Source organism: Sminthopsis crassicaudata, chromosome 4 (genome assembly GCF_048593235.1).
Source record: "Sminthopsis crassicaudata isolate SCR6 chromosome 4, ASM4859323v1, whole genome shotgun sequence".
NCBI classification, from domain to species: Eukaryota; Metazoa; Chordata; class Mammalia; order Dasyuromorphia; family Dasyuridae; genus Sminthopsis; species Sminthopsis crassicaudata.
This window is the reverse complement of record NC_133620.1, coordinates 29,570,012-29,589,133: the sequence shown is the minus strand read 5'-3', so window position 1 is coordinate 29,589,133 and position 19,122 is coordinate 29,570,012. Positions and strand designations below refer to the sequence as shown.

Sequence of the window (19,122 nt, the reverse complement as noted above, 5' to 3'; positions counted from 1 at the left end):
ATAAGTGAGTAGGAATAGAGTGCTCAGGGAGATGCACAAAGATAGATGTGTCTCCTGAAGTTCTTCCAGGATGACACCCGGGAAACTGGAGGTGAGGGTACCATTGGTCCACATAACCCAAGGCTTCTCCCACTCTCGGGCTAGCCTTGGGGTTCACCCTATACATGGGGCCATGCAGAGTCTAGCCCACTTCAGCTCCTTCCCCCAAGCTCACCTCGGCTGCCAGCCCCATCCAAGGCCAGCCGCTACTCCTGCCATTTCTGCCACTGAAGACTAGCCATGCACAAGTACCAAAGCCTGCAGGGCACTCGAAAATGCCAGTCCTGGGCAGGGGCTTGGCCACACCTCCCAAGTCTCAAGAGCCTCGCTTTTGGCATCCGTCATCATTAGGCTAAATGTGTCCCGTGATTTACCCAACATTTACTAACCAGTTTGCAGCTCCCCAAAGCCTGGGCAGCCTCCATCTGGGGTCACAGCTGGGACGGAACAGTTGTTTTTACCCACTTTATTTCAGGCCACACATGGATCCACCAGCAGCTTAATCTTTCTGAGCATCCTGGACGACAAAATAATTGCGGAACGGGCAGATCGCTGCCGTTCCCCAGCCCCAGTCACGCAGACTTGGGGATGGAGGCTCATCTGTCGCAGCTTGGCGCAGCGGACTGGCTCTCATGCTCAAACCCCAGCCCTCAGAGGTGGGGGAGGGGATGAGGAAGATAAGCTACCCTGAGCACCGACTGCGCCAGGAGTGTAAGGGGATGACCTCTCCTCCCTGCGCCGCCTCATCCTTCCCCAGTCAGTGGCTACCATATTGCTTGCTCATCTACCTGCAGATAAAGTACCAGGCCTGGACCTCCCCAAAGGCCAAACAGGAGCAGGAAACAAACAATAACTCACATTTCCTGGGGTGCTTTCCTCTGTGAGGAAGACTGGTGTGCATTACTAGTCCCATGGGTCAATGAAGGGAACGGAGGCTAAGATGTCATGGCTTCTCCAAGGTCACATGGCAGCTAAAGAACCTGGCTGGCCACCTCGAGAGGGCCAAGGTCAATGCAGAAAAGGCCTCCAAGCCCAACTGGTCCCCACCCACACGCCTCAGTCTGTGACTAGGATGATTTGGGAGTCCATTTCTCTACTTGGCAGACCATTCTGGGGTGGGGCCCATCCCAGAGCCCAGCCTTGCTGAAGTGAATTCTCACCAAGATAAAGAACCCCTCCCCAGATGTACAATCCAGCTTCCTCTGGAAACAAAGTGGGACTGCCTAAAAGCAGTCAAGACAGAGGGAAGAATACGGTTGATTTGAAAGATTTGGGCTGGACAACTCCGCCCACCTCCCCTGACAGGAAGGAATGCTCTCCATTTATATATATATATACCTTTAGGGCCAGCTCCTCCACATCCCTTCTAAAGGAACAAATCTTTCCATATTTCAGAAGCAGCAGCCAATCAGCACAAGGTACAATAGAAAGAATCCAAACAAATTTGGGGAAAATCCTCCTGGGCACCCTCTATCAAAGTGGGCCCTGCCCCTCCGTCCTCTGTGACCTGGGAAGGCTGGCTCTAAGGCTTTACCCAGCTCCAAAGCTCTGTCCCCCCAACCTCTCTCGGCTGGGCCAGAGCGCCCTGAAGCAGCAGGCCAGGCTGGGCTCCCCATGGGAGGAGATGAGACCATTACCTTGGGCCTGGAATACTATTAAAAGGATTAATTTAGGGACCCATGTTTGGACTGTCACATCCAATCACTGCTCACAGATCTACAACTTCCCAAATCAGACACATGCAAAGGAGAATCAATTGCAAGGACACCGAGGGTCTGAACAGGCATACTAATGGCCTCTCAAGTCACTGAGGTGCCCGCCGGCAGCTAGCTCTGACACTGCCATAAATTATGTGCCTCTGGATTGTACCTGGAACAAGGCTGAGCACCCACAACAATCCCGGCTTCCCCTGGGCCTCCCCAGGATCACCCCAGGGGGATGAGGATGAAAAAATACCCTAACAGGCCCCGGCTGACCCCTCCCTGGCTTCCCTTCAAGGAAGAAAAACTGAAGAGGCAAAAGCACAGCCCCACCCTGCGTTTCTAGCTCCCCTCCTTGCACACGCCTTGCAGCCAGCCTCAGTGAGCTCACAGGGACACAAACGCTGACCCCAACCCACCTCCTAATTTGGGGCTGGAAAGCCCTCTGCAAAGACAAAGGGCTCCAGCCACCAGACAGGGCGGGGACAGCCACAGTTTGGGGAACTGTGATCAGAAAACTAAGCTACAGCCTAGAAGCCGGAGTCCCTTTGTTGACACTATTGGGCTCCTGGCGAATGGCTCCTGGCCACGGACCCCCCTGCCCTGAAGAAGTCTGTCCGGCCAGATGGTGCCGAGACTGCCACTGCAGGCCCACAAAGTGGCAGGACTCGCGAGTGGCCACTGGTTGCTGCCGACACAAGCCTGCTGCTGTTCCCCGCTCCATCTCCTAACCAGCACCTTTTCCTTGCCCAGCCCCTTGCAAGCCCCCCTCTACCAATGTGCCCAGCTGGGTTCCCCCCGTGAGAGGCTCTGCATCCACCTCTCCCCCTCCTCAGGATGCCCTGAACAGACGCTCTGCCTCTAGACTCTTCCCACAGAGCCGGCGGGGAGGAGGGGACACTCCAGCTAGGGAATTGCCTCTCCAGACAAAGAGGGCCACAGGCTGGGCAAAGGGAAAGGTGCTGGATATCACCCTCCACTTCCCTCCACTCTCCCACATGGTCATCACCACCTGAGACAAAAGCCAAAGAAAGGTCCGTCCCCTGACAGCCTTCATCGCCCGGCCCTGCTCCACCTGGCACCCTCCCTCTGCCACAACCCAGGGCCGTCCCTGCCTGGAATCCCCAGCTTCCACTGGCTTCCCCTTCAGCCACCTTCTGCAGGAAGCAGTCCTCTTCACCAGAGGCCTTCCCTCCAATGCCTCCTGCCCACAGCATGGTGGTCTAGAGTTCTGCTTCCCCCTTGGGGTCCTGCAGGGACCGTGCTCTGAGTCTCTTTGCACCCTGGCAAAGTTCTGCTTACCGTCTTGCTCAGAGCCACACCTGGGCCAGGACCTCCCAGCCCCAGAAACACCAACAATATGCAAGAGCTCTGAGGCAGGCCTCTCTGCTCATGTGTCCTCACCCCCAGAACCCAGGCCTGCACCAAGTACAAAACAGAGGGGAGCAGTGACCATATCACTCCCTCCCTCAAACGCTCAGGGGTGCCCCATTACCTCCAGACCAAACACAAACAAGCTCCTCTGGCAGGCACTGTTGGACCTTCCCAACTGTCCCCAGGCCTCGGCCTCGGGCCCTCGGCTCACCTTGCTGCCGGACCTTCCCCCAGTCTACCCCACAGCTGTCTGCTGCTAGCATCTCCCTCTCCCCATTTTGTGCCTGTGGGTGAAGGCACCACTTCCCCATTAGACTAGCGGAGCCTTGAGGAATTGTTTTGTGTCCCCAGTGCCTAGAGGAGAGCCTGGAATGTGGATGGTGCGGGAACAAAGCAGCTGTCCAGGGGGTCTGCTGCCTCAGGCAATGTTAGAACCTGGAATCCAAATGAGGGAAGGAAGGAGGGGAATACCTACTGTGTGTCAGGCACCCTGCCATGTCTTGACAAATATCACCTTAACTGACCCTTACAACTGCTGCGTGAGGAAGATGTCATTACCAAAGCAGACAGGTGCTCGGTCATCTAGCTACTATCTCAGGGAGAATATGAACTCAGATCTTCCCAAGATGCTTCTCACTATGGATCCTCCTGTCTGTCCTAGAGTAACTGAAGTTCAGAATTTAAAAAGACCTCAACTAGCTGGAGAAACCTAATGTGCCCCCCCCACCCCAGCAGGGATCCCCCCTGTGGCTTCCTGACAGACACAGATCTGACAAGCGCCCCTTTGGGTCTGTGTCCATCAATAACAATGTTAAACGAGTCCAGGAGAGATAAAGTACGGACCAACATCTCACACCATACAGAATGTCTACAAGACAGAATAAAGGAGTGAGGAAGAAGACGTCTCTCATAACTGGGCAGGACCAGCCCAGACAGAGAGGGTCTGTGACTAGGAGGACAAAATGCCCAGCTCAGATTACAAAAACTAAAAAAGCCGTGAATAATCAAGTCAGCATGAAAACGAGAAGGGAAACAGGTGCCTGTGGAGGAATGGCATAAAGTTTTTCTGCTGTTCATAGCCAATCTACACTACTACCTTCTGATTCAACTGTGTAAGAACTAGAGCCATTCCCCCATAGATAAATGGTCAAAGCACAGGAACCTGCAGTTCTGAAGGGCAGAATTCCAAGCTATCAACCACCATAGAAAAGTGTTCCCAATCGCTATCAGAGACACACATCAAAACAATTCTGAGGAAGTCAGGTTGACAAAGATGACAAATGAGGAAAAAATGTCACACCCAAGGAGGCTGAGGAGTGGAGCCAATCTACAGAGCAGCCTGGAGCTCTGCTCCACCTTCCAAAGCAGCAGCACTGCCACCAGGCCCAGGCCCCAAGGAGAAAAGAGAGAGGAAAAGAACCTACATAAACACAAAGGAGGATTTTGCAGCTCTTTTTGGTAGTGGCAAGGAGCTGGCAACGAAGGACGCCCATCGACTGAGGGATGGCTGAACAAATCTCTGTAAGGGAATGTGAATGAGAGATGACTGCTCCTTAAAAATGAAGAGGATGGTTTCAGATACAAGGACTAAGACTTGTATGAACTTATGAAGAATTGATTAATGCAATTACCAATCATGATCCCAGAGAAGAGATCATCAAACATGTTATTAGCTAACAGGGCTCAGGGGACATGTTTTTTAGGTATGGCCAATGAGGAAATCTGTTTTGCTATACTTTGTATATATGTTAAAAGAGTTTTGCTTTTCTTTTATTCCAAAAAGGGGAGAGAGGGAAGCAAGAGGAGGTTTAGGGATAGGAAAAGAAAAGGAAAAAAGGAAGGAAATAAAGGAGAGAGGAAGGAAAGAAGGAAGGAAGGAAGGGAAAATAGGAAGGGAAAGTAGGAAGGGAAGGAAAAAGGGTAGGAAAGGGAAGGGAAAGAGAAAGAAAAGGAAAAAAGAGGGAAAGAATAAGGAAAGGGAAGAAAGGGAAGGAAAAAGAAAAGGAAAAATGAGGGAAAGAAAAAGGAAAGGGAAGGGATATGGAAAAGGAAAGGGAAAAGGAAGGAATTATTGAAGCATCTTTTTAAAATGCACAGAACAGAACAGAACAGGAGGAAACCCAGAAAGAATCCCAAACCAAGCAGAACAGCTCAGGTTATTATTGAATTTATTATATACTTTTGAAAATCCAGTTATACAAAACAGAGATTTGAAGTTGCATACAAAATCCTTTTTCTGTTCTACTATGTATATAGAAATTCTTGTTTCTGCCTATTCTCTTTGTTAAGTTCAGAATTTTTTTAATAAAAATAAATAAAAATGCTGATCAGAGCAGAGCAGACTAAGCCCTCCAGGCTGACATCAACCCACTAATCAACCAGCTGGGCATCCACCTAATCCAATCCACATCTGCATTTCCACCCAGGGCAGGTCAGAGGCTTTGTCAAATGTTTGGCTAAAATCCAGATGCCTTAGTATCTACTGCTTTGCCCTATCAACCCAGTCCAGTAACCCTGCCAAAAAAAGGATAGGATTAGATGGGAGATGGTATTTTCCAAGTAAGCCCGTGCTGGCTCCTAGTGATCAGCTATCCCCTTGCTAGATGCTCATAAACAGCTGCTCAGGACTTGGCCAGGGAGACGCCTAGATCACCAGATTGTGAGATTATGGAACTCACGTTTCCTTTTTTAAATTGTGGGCCATATTTTTCTCTTTTCTAGTGGCTCATTGATTCTCCCCTCAACCCAGCATCCTAAAGATTAACTCCAGCTGTTCCACCATCACATCTGCCAATCCTTTCCCTAGTGTCTCAAGCCCCGAGGCTAAGTGAGAATATATTTCAACTTCTCTCCCACAACCTCCTTCATAAGCTCAATGTTTTACTAATTATCTAATTATCATCCTCTAGAGACACCGTGCACTTTCCCACCTCCAAGTCTTTTTGCTCACCATGCTGTTTTTAATTTCTCACCTCCATTTCCTCCTGCTAAAATTCCTCCCTTAAGACCTAGCATAATAAAGAATGAGATTATAAATAAATTAGAAGAACATAGGATAGTTTACCTCTCAGACCTGTGGAAGAGGAAGGAATTTATGACCAAAGAAGAACTAGAACTAGTGATCATTACTGATCACAAAATAGAAAATTTTGATTGTATCAAATTGAAAAAGTTTTGTACAAACAAAACTAATGCAGACAAAATTAGAAGGGAAGCAATAAACTGGGAAAACATTTTTACAGTCAAAGGTTCTGATAAAGGCCTCATCTCCAAAATATATAGAGAATTAACTTTAATTTATAACAAATCAAGCCATTCTCCAATTGATAAATGGTCAAAGGATATGAACAGATGAAGAAATTGAAACTAATTTTAACCATATGAAAAGATGCTCCAAGTTATTATTAATCAGAGAAATGCAAATTAAGACAACTTTGAGATACCACTACACATCTGTCAGATTGGCTAGAATGACAGGGAAAGATAATGCTGAATGTTGGAGGGGATATGGGAAAACTGGGACACTGATGCATTGTTGGTGGAGTTGTGAAAGATCCAGCCATTCTGGAGAGCAATCTGGAGTAATGCCCAAAAAGTTATCAAACTGTGCGTACCCTTTCATCCAACAATGTTACTACTGGGCTTATATCCCAAAGAGATTTTAAAGAAGGGAAAGAGACCTGTATGTGCCAGAATTTTTGTGGCAGTCCTGTTTGTAGTGGCCAGAAACTGGAATCTGAGTAGATGCCCATCAACTGGGGAATGGTTGAATAAATTGTGGTATATGAATATTATGGAATGTTATTGTTCTGTAAGAAACAACCAACAGGATGATTTCAGAAAAGCCTGGAGAGACTTACATGAACTGATGCTGAGTGAAATGAGCAGGACCAGGAGATCGCTGTATACTTCAACAATACTGTATGATGATCAATTCTGATGGGCGTGGCCCTCTTCAACAATGAGATGAACCAAATCAGATCCAATAGAGCAGTAGTGAACTGAACCAGCTACACCCAGTGAAAGAACTCTGGGAGATGACTATGAACCACTACATGGAATTCCCAATCCCTCTAACTTTGTCTGCCTGCATTTTGGATTTCCTTCACAGGCTAATTGTACACTATTTCAAAGTCCGATTCCTTTTGTACAGCAAAATAACTGTTTGGAATGTATACATATATCATATTTAATTTATACTTTAACATATTCAATATGTATTGGACGGCCTGCCATCTGAGGAAGGGGGGAAGGAGGGGAAAAACTGGAACAAAAGGCTTGGTGATTGTCAGTGCTGTAAAATTACCCACATAGATCTTGAAAATAAAAAGCTATAATAATTAAAAAAAAAAAAAAAAAAAAAAAAAAAAAAGACCTAGCATGGACACTGCCCTAATGAACACATTCACTGATCCTCCTGATAAGAATTCTTCCTTATTTGTACTCCTTTGTCCAAAAACAAAAAAAAAATCACAGCATTTCAGAATTAGAACCTCAGAGACCATGGTAGTTCATCTAAACTCTAAGGCAGTGGTCCTCAAACTTTTAAAATAGGGGGCCTGTTCACTGTCCCTCAGACTGTGAGAGGGCCGGACTATAGTTAAACAAAAAAAAAAGCTCACACTCTGTCTCCGCCCCTCAGCCCATTTGCCATAAAGGGGGGAGGGGGGTCATAAAGATCCTCAGCTGCATAAACGTCCTCAGTAGTTTGAGAACCCCTTGCTCTAAGCTCTACAAATCTCAAACTTGGCATGGCAAAAAGAGAACACAACCTTTCCCTCCATTCTCCCCTCAACTTCCTGATGTCCAGCAAGGGCACCACCATCCTCCCAGTTACCAGGCTCACAGGCCTGGTCCCATCCTGGACTGTTCATGCTCTCTCCCTGACATACAGTCATGATTTCATTTCTTATTCTCTATAACATCTCATCTATGAGCACCTTCTTCTCTCTACTCCACAAGCACCTCCTTGTGTAGACCCTCAGTACCTCAGACCTGGATTAATCAGTCTCCCTGCTTCTCCCTACTCCCTCCTCCTTGGGGATTTCTGCACAAGTTTGATGATGTCACTCTCCCTACTCAAAAGAAACTTCAGTGAGATCCTGTGATCTATGGATCAAGCATCAACTCTGACTAAAAGTCACGCTGGATCCAACCCTCCTTATCAGTCCTCTTCTAGACCAACTGATGGCTCCCCAAGAGAAAGGGAGGCTGGTGACTTGGCACAGCCTCCCAATTCATACTACTGGGAGGAGGAGCTGTCCCACTGGGGACCCAGCTACAACTGGCCGGTTGGGCAACACATCTCTTTTTCTTTTCTTTCCCTTTCCTATGTCTACATGGGGCATCATACCCTTACGGTGGGTGCTCTGCCCAAAGGAATAAATTTTCACCACTGAAACTGTACAAGATATCTTAAGACTTATGGGCTACATTCCGTTATTAATAGGCCTTAAACCCAAATCACTCTGGCTTTCATTGACTGGCCAAGAATAGGCCCCAGGCCAAGCTCCACTTGGTCACAGTTTAAGCTCTACTTGGCCAGAAACCCTGAAGGTCTCCCCCTCCCAAACTGATTTTTTTTGGACTACATAAAAGGTCATACTCAGCCTCATTTCTTTCCCAGAAATCACCGAATGGGTGTTGCCTCAGTCAAACTGAGCCTTGTTAAAGACCTTTGCTTAAAAAGGCCAAGGTTTCCCACTGCATCTGAGGCCATCTCTCTATGTTTTGCCACTGGACCCAGATGGCTCTGGAAGAGAACATGTCACTGATTTTGCCCAGCCCTCCCTCACTTAAATCCAATTCACTTGCATGTCATGGCATCTCCTTCCTGATGTCATGATCCTCTCCTACACTGAAAGCCAAACAAGTCCAACTTCACTCTCTGGCTGCTCCTCATGCTTCACCTCTACTCTCCAGTTTTCTTTGAAGCTCATTTCCAAGGCCACCTCCTTCATTAGGCATTCTTCCTTTCTTCCCTGACCAAAACTGCCCAGCATTTATTTTCTGCGCTCACATGTCCACGGTGTCTACCACTATGGGATATAATCTCTGAGGACAAGAAGAGTGCCATTTTTGTCATTCTAGCACGTCCCTAGCATGGCACTTGGCACAAAGCAGATGCTTTAGAAAGGCACTCTGGACTTGAGCGGCCGGCTGTTCTTCCTAGGGAAGTTTACCTTGGCAAACGTTAAAGATCTTTATCTTTATCCACAGGCTAACTGGCAGTGAAGGGGACCAGAAACACAGAGAATAGAAAGAAGGCATTAGTCTTCAGACTAAGATAGGGCAAGGTCAGCATGGGATTGTATAACTGAGCACTGGAGGCCAGGTTGCTGGGGAAGGGGATGGGGGAGGAGCCTGGATCTTCGAAATGTAGGTCTACACTCTCAAAGTCAGTGACTTCGACTCCTCACCCATGCAACAAACACACCACAAGAATGAGTCTGACCTTCACTAGGATGGCTTGCCAATTCAAAGAGCTACACAAAGTTTAAATCAACACCTAAAGAAAAAAATCAGTCTTAGACCATTTAAAATCATAGGACGCCACAGAATGACTCTCTCAGAAACTCAAAGCAACAAAAGCCTGATGTGCTTGTGACCCCAGATTCTTGAAGCCCAAGCCCCAAGGATTTTTTTCACTTCCCTCCTATCAGAGAGCTGACCACTATGCCCCTGGCAGACTGGTTGGCTTTGCAGGACAATCTTCTCGAGGCCTGGCAGCATCAGGAAGTACAAGCCTCTTTCCCCAATTCCCCTGCCCCTTTTCACACATTTCCAAGGAAGCCATTCACCAAATGAACCCAGCACAAAGAAAACACCACTTTTCAATGTTTTTAATCACCTTTATTTAGAAGTTTCCAGCTAATAAGATATGGGGAACTGTGGTGACTGTTCCCTCCCTGACCTAGCCAGCTGATTATTTACAGGATCTCTGGGTAGGAATTGTTAACGAGCTTTTAATTTGGAGCACTTCAGTGGAGTCAAGTGCTCCGAGCTCCAATGAACCACCCCAGAATCCATAAAGGAAACCTTATCAATCACTTCCCCGCACAGCAGCCAAGTGGTGGGTTTCTAACCAAGTTCCCAGACACTCACATTACTGAAGTCACACTCCAAATCACTGTTTATAAATGGACTTTTAAGCTCTAGGGGACTCAGGTGTTATAGACTTAAGCTCAAAGCACCAACCCACTAAAACAAGGTACACCGTGTATGATAAAGTCAGAATAAAGCCGTATTTGATGAAGCCAAGTCCTGTTAGAAATTCCACAATCCAGATCAGCGAGCCAATCCTCACAGACCAGAGGTGAAATACAGCCTAGTATTTGGCCAATCAGATTCATGCGGTGCTGCCATTCAGAAGGGAGCCCCAGTAAATCTCTCTGGCAAGAGCTGATGTTAAGGAGGTGACCAGAGACCATTAGCAGAGGTAATAGTTCAAACTGTCGGGGCCAGTGGTTTTCAAAAAGACATCGATTCCATCCAGTCCTAAATATAGGAGCCCAAACACCAAACCAAGCCAAAGACTTGCAAGTCCTTCAGTCTGACCCAGCAGCCAGTATGGCAACACCACAGGGCTTGTATGGGCCGGAGCCCCAGAGCCACCCATGCATCTGCTGTAAAGGGAAACCCACGCCGCTCTGTACAGCCACTGGGAGGGGGCTCACCCCCATCGGGGGCCTTTTCCAGTCCCACCTCACCGGACAGAGCCAGAGACCGCCCTGCTCTGGGACCTCTCCCCTTGGGCCAGGTAGGCCTTTCAGTCAGGACCAAACTGTCCCTCAGCCCTCTTCTTACCCAAGAGAGAGTCATAAAGCCCCCTTCCCCCAACCCCAAAAACTCCCTTTTTTCTCCTTCCCACCAAAAAAGGAGGATGTTAGAGGCCTGCCTCCTGTGGTTCAGAGGCCACTCAGCTACCATCCTGGGGGGGTACCCCCCCAGCTACTCCCAGCAGAGGGGCTCCTTCTAAGATACTTATCCCCTCAAGGGGAGGAGCCCTCCTAATAGCCAGCCCTCCCCAGGAAAGCCGGAGTCATCCCATTCAGACCACCCTGCCCCCACCCACCCACCAATGTCCTTAGGTGAGGGGTGTTCCCATGAAGGCCCACCTCAACTGCTCTACTCTAATAACTAATTCCTTAGGAGGGAGGGGCACCCCTTTAAAACCTAGGTTTCTCCTCCAAGAAGAGCAGCCCTTTTATCCACACCTCCCTCAATACCAATCCCACTGGAGAGGGGAGCCCCCCATCTATCCAGACCTTTCCTCAGCCCCGCCCCGCAAGAGGGAGAGGGCCGTCGCCATGGCAACCCTGCTCGGGTCCCGCCCGCAGCGGGGTACCCGTCGCCATGACAACCCTTGCCCGCACCCCGCCCCTACCCCAAGCCCCCAGCCCCCAGCGCGCGCTCCCGCCGCCACGTCCGCGCTCCCGCCACCGCCCCGCGCGCCCCCGCCCCCCGGGCGCCCGCAGGCCCCGCGCCGGCCTCCCCCGGGCCGCGGCGGACGAGCAAGCGCAGGGCTGCGGAACGGGCCCGCGTCCGGGGGAGGCCAAGGCGAGACCGGCTCCGCCCGCTGCCCGTCGCCCCCCTTGGCGGCCGCGGCGGCGACAGCCCGCACCACGAGTCCCCACAACACACCGACTCACCTCCGTGCCCTCTGACCCCGCGCGGCGCCGCCGACGGGCGGCCGTGCCGGCCAACCGACGAGCCCGCCGCCGAGACCGTGGGCCAATGAGAGGCTGGGGGGCGTGGCTTCCTTCGCACCGGCCCTCGCATCTCCGGCCGCATGCGCGTCGCGGCGCCCCGCCAGGCCTCTATTGCCGCTAGTTATGTTGGGGGTTGTAGTCCCGGTGGGTCAGTCTCTGAGCGGGTCTGGGGCCCAGTGCGCATGTTTGGCTAGGGACACGTGGGCCCCGGGCCCCCAGATCCAGGCCGCGCCTTACGAAGCCGGGGGGGAGGGGGGCGTTGGCTCCGGACTGGAAGACGGAGCTGTTGGATTTAACAGCAGCTCCCCCGCTTTGGGGAGCAAGGAGCCAGGAGTTCCGGGCTGCAGTCAGTCCCAACTAAGCACTGCACTGCTACCTTTGGTCCCTCATTCCCTCCCTAATCCGGTGCCCTTCGTGCAGGCGGCCGTCACGTGACCCTTTTGTCTCCAACGCTTGCCTTTCGTTCCAGTCCTTTGTGCTTCCCGCCGCGGCTCCCGTTCTTTCATTCACACTCTGAGTGATGGAGACGATCAAGGACTTAGCAGAGACTTTGAGGGAACCTACCGGCTCAGGCAGTCCTGCCCTCAGGGGGCCTCCAGTCCTCTAGGAGGCCCCGAGCACGGTGGGTGGGCCGGAGAGAGAAGGGGACCCTGCCGGGCCAGGGGAAAATGACTAGTGTTCCAGAACTGAGAGGAGTGGGGGGAGGGGTGCGGCCTGGGGCACTGAGGCGGGCGGGGCGAAGAGTCACCCCGGAAGTGAAGCAAAGAGGGGCCGAGTGGCCGGAGGGCTGCCCCTGGAGTGGGGAGGACCTCACTGCAAATCCCACCTTGGGCGCGCATGTGCAGGGTCACCCCGGACACGTTCCTCCGCCTCTGACCGCAGTTTCTTCCTCTGTGACATGGGATAAAGATCAAATGAGATAACCAGAGTGTTCTGTTCCAGGGCGGTCAGACACTGGCGCATGAGGGACGAGGGATGGAACGGGGCTGGGGCCTGCGGGAGGGAAAGACGGAGATACGGTGAAGTGGATGGGCGAGGGGCGGAGACAGAGCGTGAGCTTTTGTTTTTAGTGTAGTCCGGCCTTCCGGCAGTCTGAGGGACAGGGAACTGACCCCTATTTAAAAAGTCTGAGGACCGCTGCTCTAGATTCACAGCTCAAAGTAAGAGAACCGAAGATCTGCTCTCCCTCTCACCAGATGAATGAGGACCCTCCAGCCCCGCCCCCTTACCCCCAGACTGCTCCTCCAGGGAAAATGGAAGTTCTTAGAACAGGACAGACAGCACCCAAGGGGAAAGGCATGCACTATGTGTAGGGTGTGATTGTATCCATTATGATTGTACTCTAAGGAATGACGGACAGGCTGCTTTCAGAAAGCGTTCTATAAACTGATGCAAAGCGAAGCGAGCAGAACCAGGAAACACCCTGCAGGACAACCAACTGCGCATGACGGGGCTCTGCTCCAAAGACGAAACGCGCCGTCTCCTCCCCAAAACACCCGAGTGCCTTGCACTCTCTTTCCCTTCCTTTGTTTTTGTTTTTTTTCTTTTAGTCTGTTCCTTCTCTCCCAACCTGCTTGAGAGGGAGATATGTTTTGCATGATTGCACATATGTAACCTGTATCAAATGGCTTGCCACCTTAGGGAGGGGAGAATGAAAGAGCAAGAAGGAGAAAACTTGGAATTAAAAACATTTTATAATGAATGTTAAAAGTGTCTTTACGTGGAATGGGGGAATAAAAACTTTTTTAAAAGCGAGAACAGTTCATAACAGCAGCCGCATCTCATTTTCTTTTTTGGTAGGATGATATAAACAGTAGATGTGAGGGCTCCCGGACACAGTCGGCCTCAATTTTAGTCAAGTATTTCAGACTTTCCTTGTGGGGAGCGCGGAGGGATGAGGGTGTAGGTGATGACAAAAGCAAATGACTCAGAACTGACGGGGCGGCCAGACCCATCTGGTAACGGGACAGTCATTGTGACAAAAGGTCCCAGTGGAGGGCCGTCGGCTGACAGTTTTATCCGTGTCTCAGACAAAAGCATATGTGGCATTCTCATCAAATGGGCAGGTAATCCGGGGCCAGGTGGGACAACTAACGCATTGGGTGACAGCCAGGACCCAGGAAACTCCAGAAAGGCCAGCACACTGGGCTGCATCGAAAAAGATAATAATCAGCAGGGAGAAATGTTAAATCTCATATGGGCACAAAGGACTTCACGAGTACGGGAGGGAGGCATAGTTACATAACCGTTCTCAGTCAGTCCCCAAGCATTTATTGAGTACCTACTGTGTGCCAGGCACTGTGCTAAACGGGGATACAGAGGCAAAAGCCCGCCCTGCCCTCGGGGGCGCATGGTCTAACCGGAGACAATAAAATAAAAAATAAAAACAGGACTATGCCAGATGCCTAGTGCATGAAAGACTACCTCAAAAAGACTCTAGCAACTGGAAGTACTAGAAACACCAAGACAAAATAAAACAGTCCTTGAACTTGAAAATTAGTTAAAATATCGTATTTCCCCCTTTTTTGTTTTTTTGTTTTTTTCTCATGACATTTTCCCTTTTGGTCTGATTTTTCTTGCATAATATGACAAATAGGGAAAGATATTTAAAAGGATTGCGCATATTTAGTCTATCTCAGATTGCTTGCTTTCTTGGGGACAGAGGAGTGAGGAAGAGGAAGAAACGCAATCTTACTAAAATAAATGTTGAAAAGTATCTTCAGCTGTATTTGTAGAAATAAAATACTATTGAGAAAAAAATTTCTAGCTATACATAGACAATTTTAACCCTTTTTATAAATATATATATTTGATTATACATATACCATCTTCTTAAACATATTTCCATATTGGTTAAATTATAAAAGAAGAATTAGAAAAAGGGACAAAACCACAAGGAAGAAAAGACAAAAAATATGTTTTAAAAAATTAAAAATAGTATGCTTTGATCCGCATTCAGTCTCCATAGCTCTTTCTCTGGATGTGGATGGTATTTTCTATTATAAGTCTTTGGGAATTGTCTTGGATCATTGTATTGCAGAGAAGAGCTAAGTCTTTCATAATTGATCACACAGTGTTGCTGTTACACTGCCAAGATGGCCTAGTAAAGGCAGGAACCTGCTCAAACTCTCCCCAAACTGCTCCAAATTCCTATAAATAAGGACTCTAGACAGTATACAATGTTCTCCTGGTTCTGCTCACTTCACTCAGCATCTGTTTATATCGGTCTTTCTAGCTTTTTCTGAAATCTGCCTGTTCCTCATTTCTTGTAGAACAATAACATTCATATACTGCAACTTGTTCAATTGTTCCCCAAGTGATGGGCATTCCCTCAATTTCCAATGCTTTGCCATCCTTAAAAAAGCTGCTGCAAATATTTTTCTACGTGTAGATCCTTTTCCCTTTTTTATGATCTCTCTGACATAGCAGTGGTCTCTTGTTCTGAAAGAGATTTTCAAGTTTTAGTGGACCACAAGTTTAAGATGAGTCAACCATGTGAAGTGGTTGCCAAAAACATCTCATGCCATACTGAGCTGCATTTAGAGAAGAATGGGAAGGTCCTCTGCTCTTTCAGAGCTCACTTGGAATCTTGTGTTTAGTTCTGGGACCATGACTTAAGGGGGACATGGATAAACTATTAAATATCTAGAGAAAGGTAACCAGCTTAATGACAAGCCCTTGATATCACATCATATAAGAGTGGAGAAAGGAAGGTTGGAGGGAGTGAAAATAAAAGGAGAATTCAATCCATACACTGATATATTGTTGAGGGAGTTGTGAACGATCCAACTGTTCTGGAGAGCAATTTGGAACTGTGCCCAGAGGACTATCAAACTGTGCATACCCTTTGACCCATCAGTGTTTTTACTGGGCCCGTATCCCAAAGAGATCCTAAAGGAGGGAAAGGGACTCATGTGTGCAAAAAATGTTTGTGGCAGCCCTTTTTTGTAGTGGCCAGAAACTGGAAACTGAGTGGATGCCCAGAGAATGGTTGAACAAGTTATGGTAGATGAAGGTTATGGAATATTATTGTTCTGTAAGAAACAATCAGCAGGATGATTTCAGAGAGGCCTGGAGAGACTGGCAGGAACTGATGCTGAGGGAAATGAGCAGGACCAGGAGATCCTTATATATGGCAACAGCAAGACTACATGATGATCAATTCTGATGGACGTGGCCCTCTTCAATAGTGAGGTGATTCAAGATAGTTCCAATGGTTTGGGGATGGAGAGAGCCATCTACCCAGGGAGAGGATTGTGGGAACTGAATATGGATCACAACATAGTATTTTTACCTTTTTTGTTGTTGTTTGCTTTTTGTTTTCTTTCTCTTTTCCTTTTTGATCTGTTTTTTTTTCTTGTGTAGCATGATAAATGGAAATATGCATAAAAGAATTGCATGTTTAACATAAATTGGATTGCTTACTGTCTAAGGAAGGGGATTGAAGAGAAGGGAGGAAGAAAATTTTGCAACACAAGATTTTGCAGGAGTAAATGCTGAAAACTATCTTTTTTATATATTTTGAAAATAAAAGGCTATTATTTTTAAAAAATGTCTCATAACCTCTTTTTTTCCCCTGAGGCAATGGGGGTTAAATGACTTTCCTGAGAAGCTAGGAAGTGTGAAATGTCTGAGACCAGGTTTGAACTCAGGTCCTCCTGACTTCAGGCCTGGTGTTCTACCCCCTGCACCACCTAGCTGTCCCCATCTTCTCATCTCTTAATGCACAGGGACTTAGTCTGGTTCTTCTTGGCCCTGGAGAGCAGGCCCAGACTGCCAGGGTACCAGGAAGGATTGTGTCAGCGATACCCAGAGCAATGGGCTGCTTCTCAGAAGTGCTTCTTCCCTGAGAGGTCCTGAAGCAGGAGCTGGCTAACCACTTGTGGAGTCCTCTATGGTGTGAGGGTTGGGTCTGAGGGGGCATTGGTCCCTCTTTCTGACCTTGCTCTCCTGAGCCCAGGCCAGCGGTCCTTCTCTCTTCTCCATCCCCTTGTTCTCTGGGCTGTCTTGCTGGATGCTGTGGTTGGATGCTTTTAACCAGGGTGTTTGCTTGGGTATTTAGAGAAAAGCTCTTGCCCTCCCCCAAGCACCCCTGAAGGCTGTGGGCCCTTCCTCCTCCTCCTCGGCCTGCCAGCTGCTCTTGGGCTGCCATCTTCAGTGGCTGCAATCTGGACCCCTGACCATTCATCACCCCGGTGACCTGCTCCTGAACTGAGAGACAGATTGCCAGGCCGGGAGGCCAGGGTGCTAATGGGCTGCCTCATCTTAGGTAGCCCTCGTGGGGGCCTGTTTAATTCCCCTTTTGATTTTAATATAGATTTATTGAAAGTTTCAGTCCCCCAAACCAACTACAGCAGCAAATTGGTGCTCTGTAGAGGCGGCCGGGCGCCCATAAAGCTGCCAGGCCCGGGGACGAATGGCGCACTCCCGGAGGTCAGCACTGCCACAGGGACTCTCTGGGGACCAGCTGCCACATTCTCAGAGCTTTCTGATTAGCCTCTTTCTTCTGGGCCATTGAAGGCTTCCCCCTTTAAAGTGAAAATCAAATGGCACCACCTGATTGGGGATGGCCCCCTTCACAGGCTTTGTGACAGGGTCTCCACCAGCCCCAGCCTGAGCTGGTGCCTTCTATCTTAACTTGCCAATGATCATTGGCTGGCCGGCCTCAAGCAGGACTCAGGAAGCGTTAGGATAGATTCAGATCTCCAGTATCATAGCTAAGGATGCTCTCCTCTCCCCACCAGCGGAATGCCTGCTCCCTCTGCCTCCCTTTTGGGCTTTCCTTAGGATCCTGTTGGGACATGAAAGAGGAGCCGTGCCTCTCAGCGGAAGCCCAAGTCCAGGAGGAGAAAGGACAGCCCCCCCCTTCTGTGGGGGATCTCATCCAGCAGGGGAGAGGGAAATAATATGCCTTAAAGACTTTGTGGATTGGAGAGTGATTTGTGAAGTTTAAAGCTTAGGGGGCAGCTAGGTGGAGAGAGCACCAGCCCTGAAGTCAGGAGGACCTGAGTTCAAATCTGACGTCAGATACTTCACACTTCCTGGCTGTGTACCCCTGGGTACACAATTACCTCAGCAAAATAACTAACTAAATGAATAGGTGAATGGAAAAAAAAGAATAAATAAAAAACTTTAAAGCTCAGCCTGGAGAAGGAAGACTCCCTGGAACCATGAACTGGAACTCCATCACTGCCCCTCCTTGCCATTCCCATGGCTCAAAGTCTCTCAGATCTCTGGGATAACCAGCGGTGGAGGGAGTATCCTCCTGCTCACCACTCTCAATCATCAAGCCCCCACCCATGTACGTCCATTTATACCACTGGTCACTGAAAATCATCACACTGTGAGACCCTAAACATAACAATTTCCTTAATAGCAAAGCAAAGGAAGTAACTACTCATATAGTAAAACAAATGCAGGAATAACAAGTTCTTTCTCTCCGCACCTGCATCTTTTGGCTTTCTTGGTTTCCTTCAACTCCCAGATAATAGCTTTAAGAAGGTCCAGTTCCCAAGCCTTTCTTCTTAATTTCAGTGCCTTCCTTCTGCAATTTATGCTGTTTATATTTTGTTCATAAGACCACTCTGAGATACCATTACACACCTGTCAGATTGGCTAAGATGACAGGAACAAATAATGATGAATGTTGGAGGGGATGTGGGAAAACTGGGACACTGATGCATTGTTGGTGGAGTTGTGAAAGAATCCAGCCATTCTGGAGAGCAATTTGGAACTATGCCCAAAAAGTTATCAAACTATGCATACCCTTTGACCCAGCATTGCTGCTATTGGGCTTATATCCCAAGGAAATACTAAAGAAGGGAAAGGGACCTGTATGTGCCAAAATGTTTGTGGCAGCACTTTTTGTAGTGGCTAGAAACTGGAAGTTGAATGGATGTCCATCAATTGGAGAATGGTTGGGTAAATTATGGTATATGAAGGTTATGGAATATTATTTTTCTGTAAGAAATGACCAGCAGGAGGAATAGAGAGAGGCTTGGAGAGACCTATATCAACTGATGCTGAGTGAAATGAGCAGAACCAGAAGATCACTGTACACTTCAACAACGATACTGTATGAGGATGTATTCTGATGGAAGTGGAAATCTTCAACATAAAGAAGATCCAACTCGCTTCCAGTTGATCAATGATGGACAGAAACACCCAGAGAAGGAACACTGGGAAGTGAATGTAAATTGTTAGCACTACTGTCTATCTACCCAGGTTACTTATACCTTCGGAATCTAATACTTAATGTGCAACAAGAAAATTGGATTCACACACATATATTGTATCTA

At 48.5% G+C, this 19,122-nt stretch overlaps 1 protein-coding gene across 1 annotated transcript in view; it reads right to left on the bottom strand.

Moving 5' to 3' along the window:
• Window positions 1-11,874, bottom strand: part of ERI3 (ERI1 exoribonuclease family member 3) — a 142,294-nt gene extending 130,420 nt beyond the window's left edge. Inside the window, exon 1 of the mRNA XM_074266139.1 lies at window positions 11,765-11,874. The gene's annotated coding sequence lies outside the window, so the exon portion shown is untranslated. The remainder of the gene's footprint in view (window positions 1-11,764) is intronic.
• Between the last annotated feature and the right edge of the window lie 7,248 nt (window positions 11,875-19,122).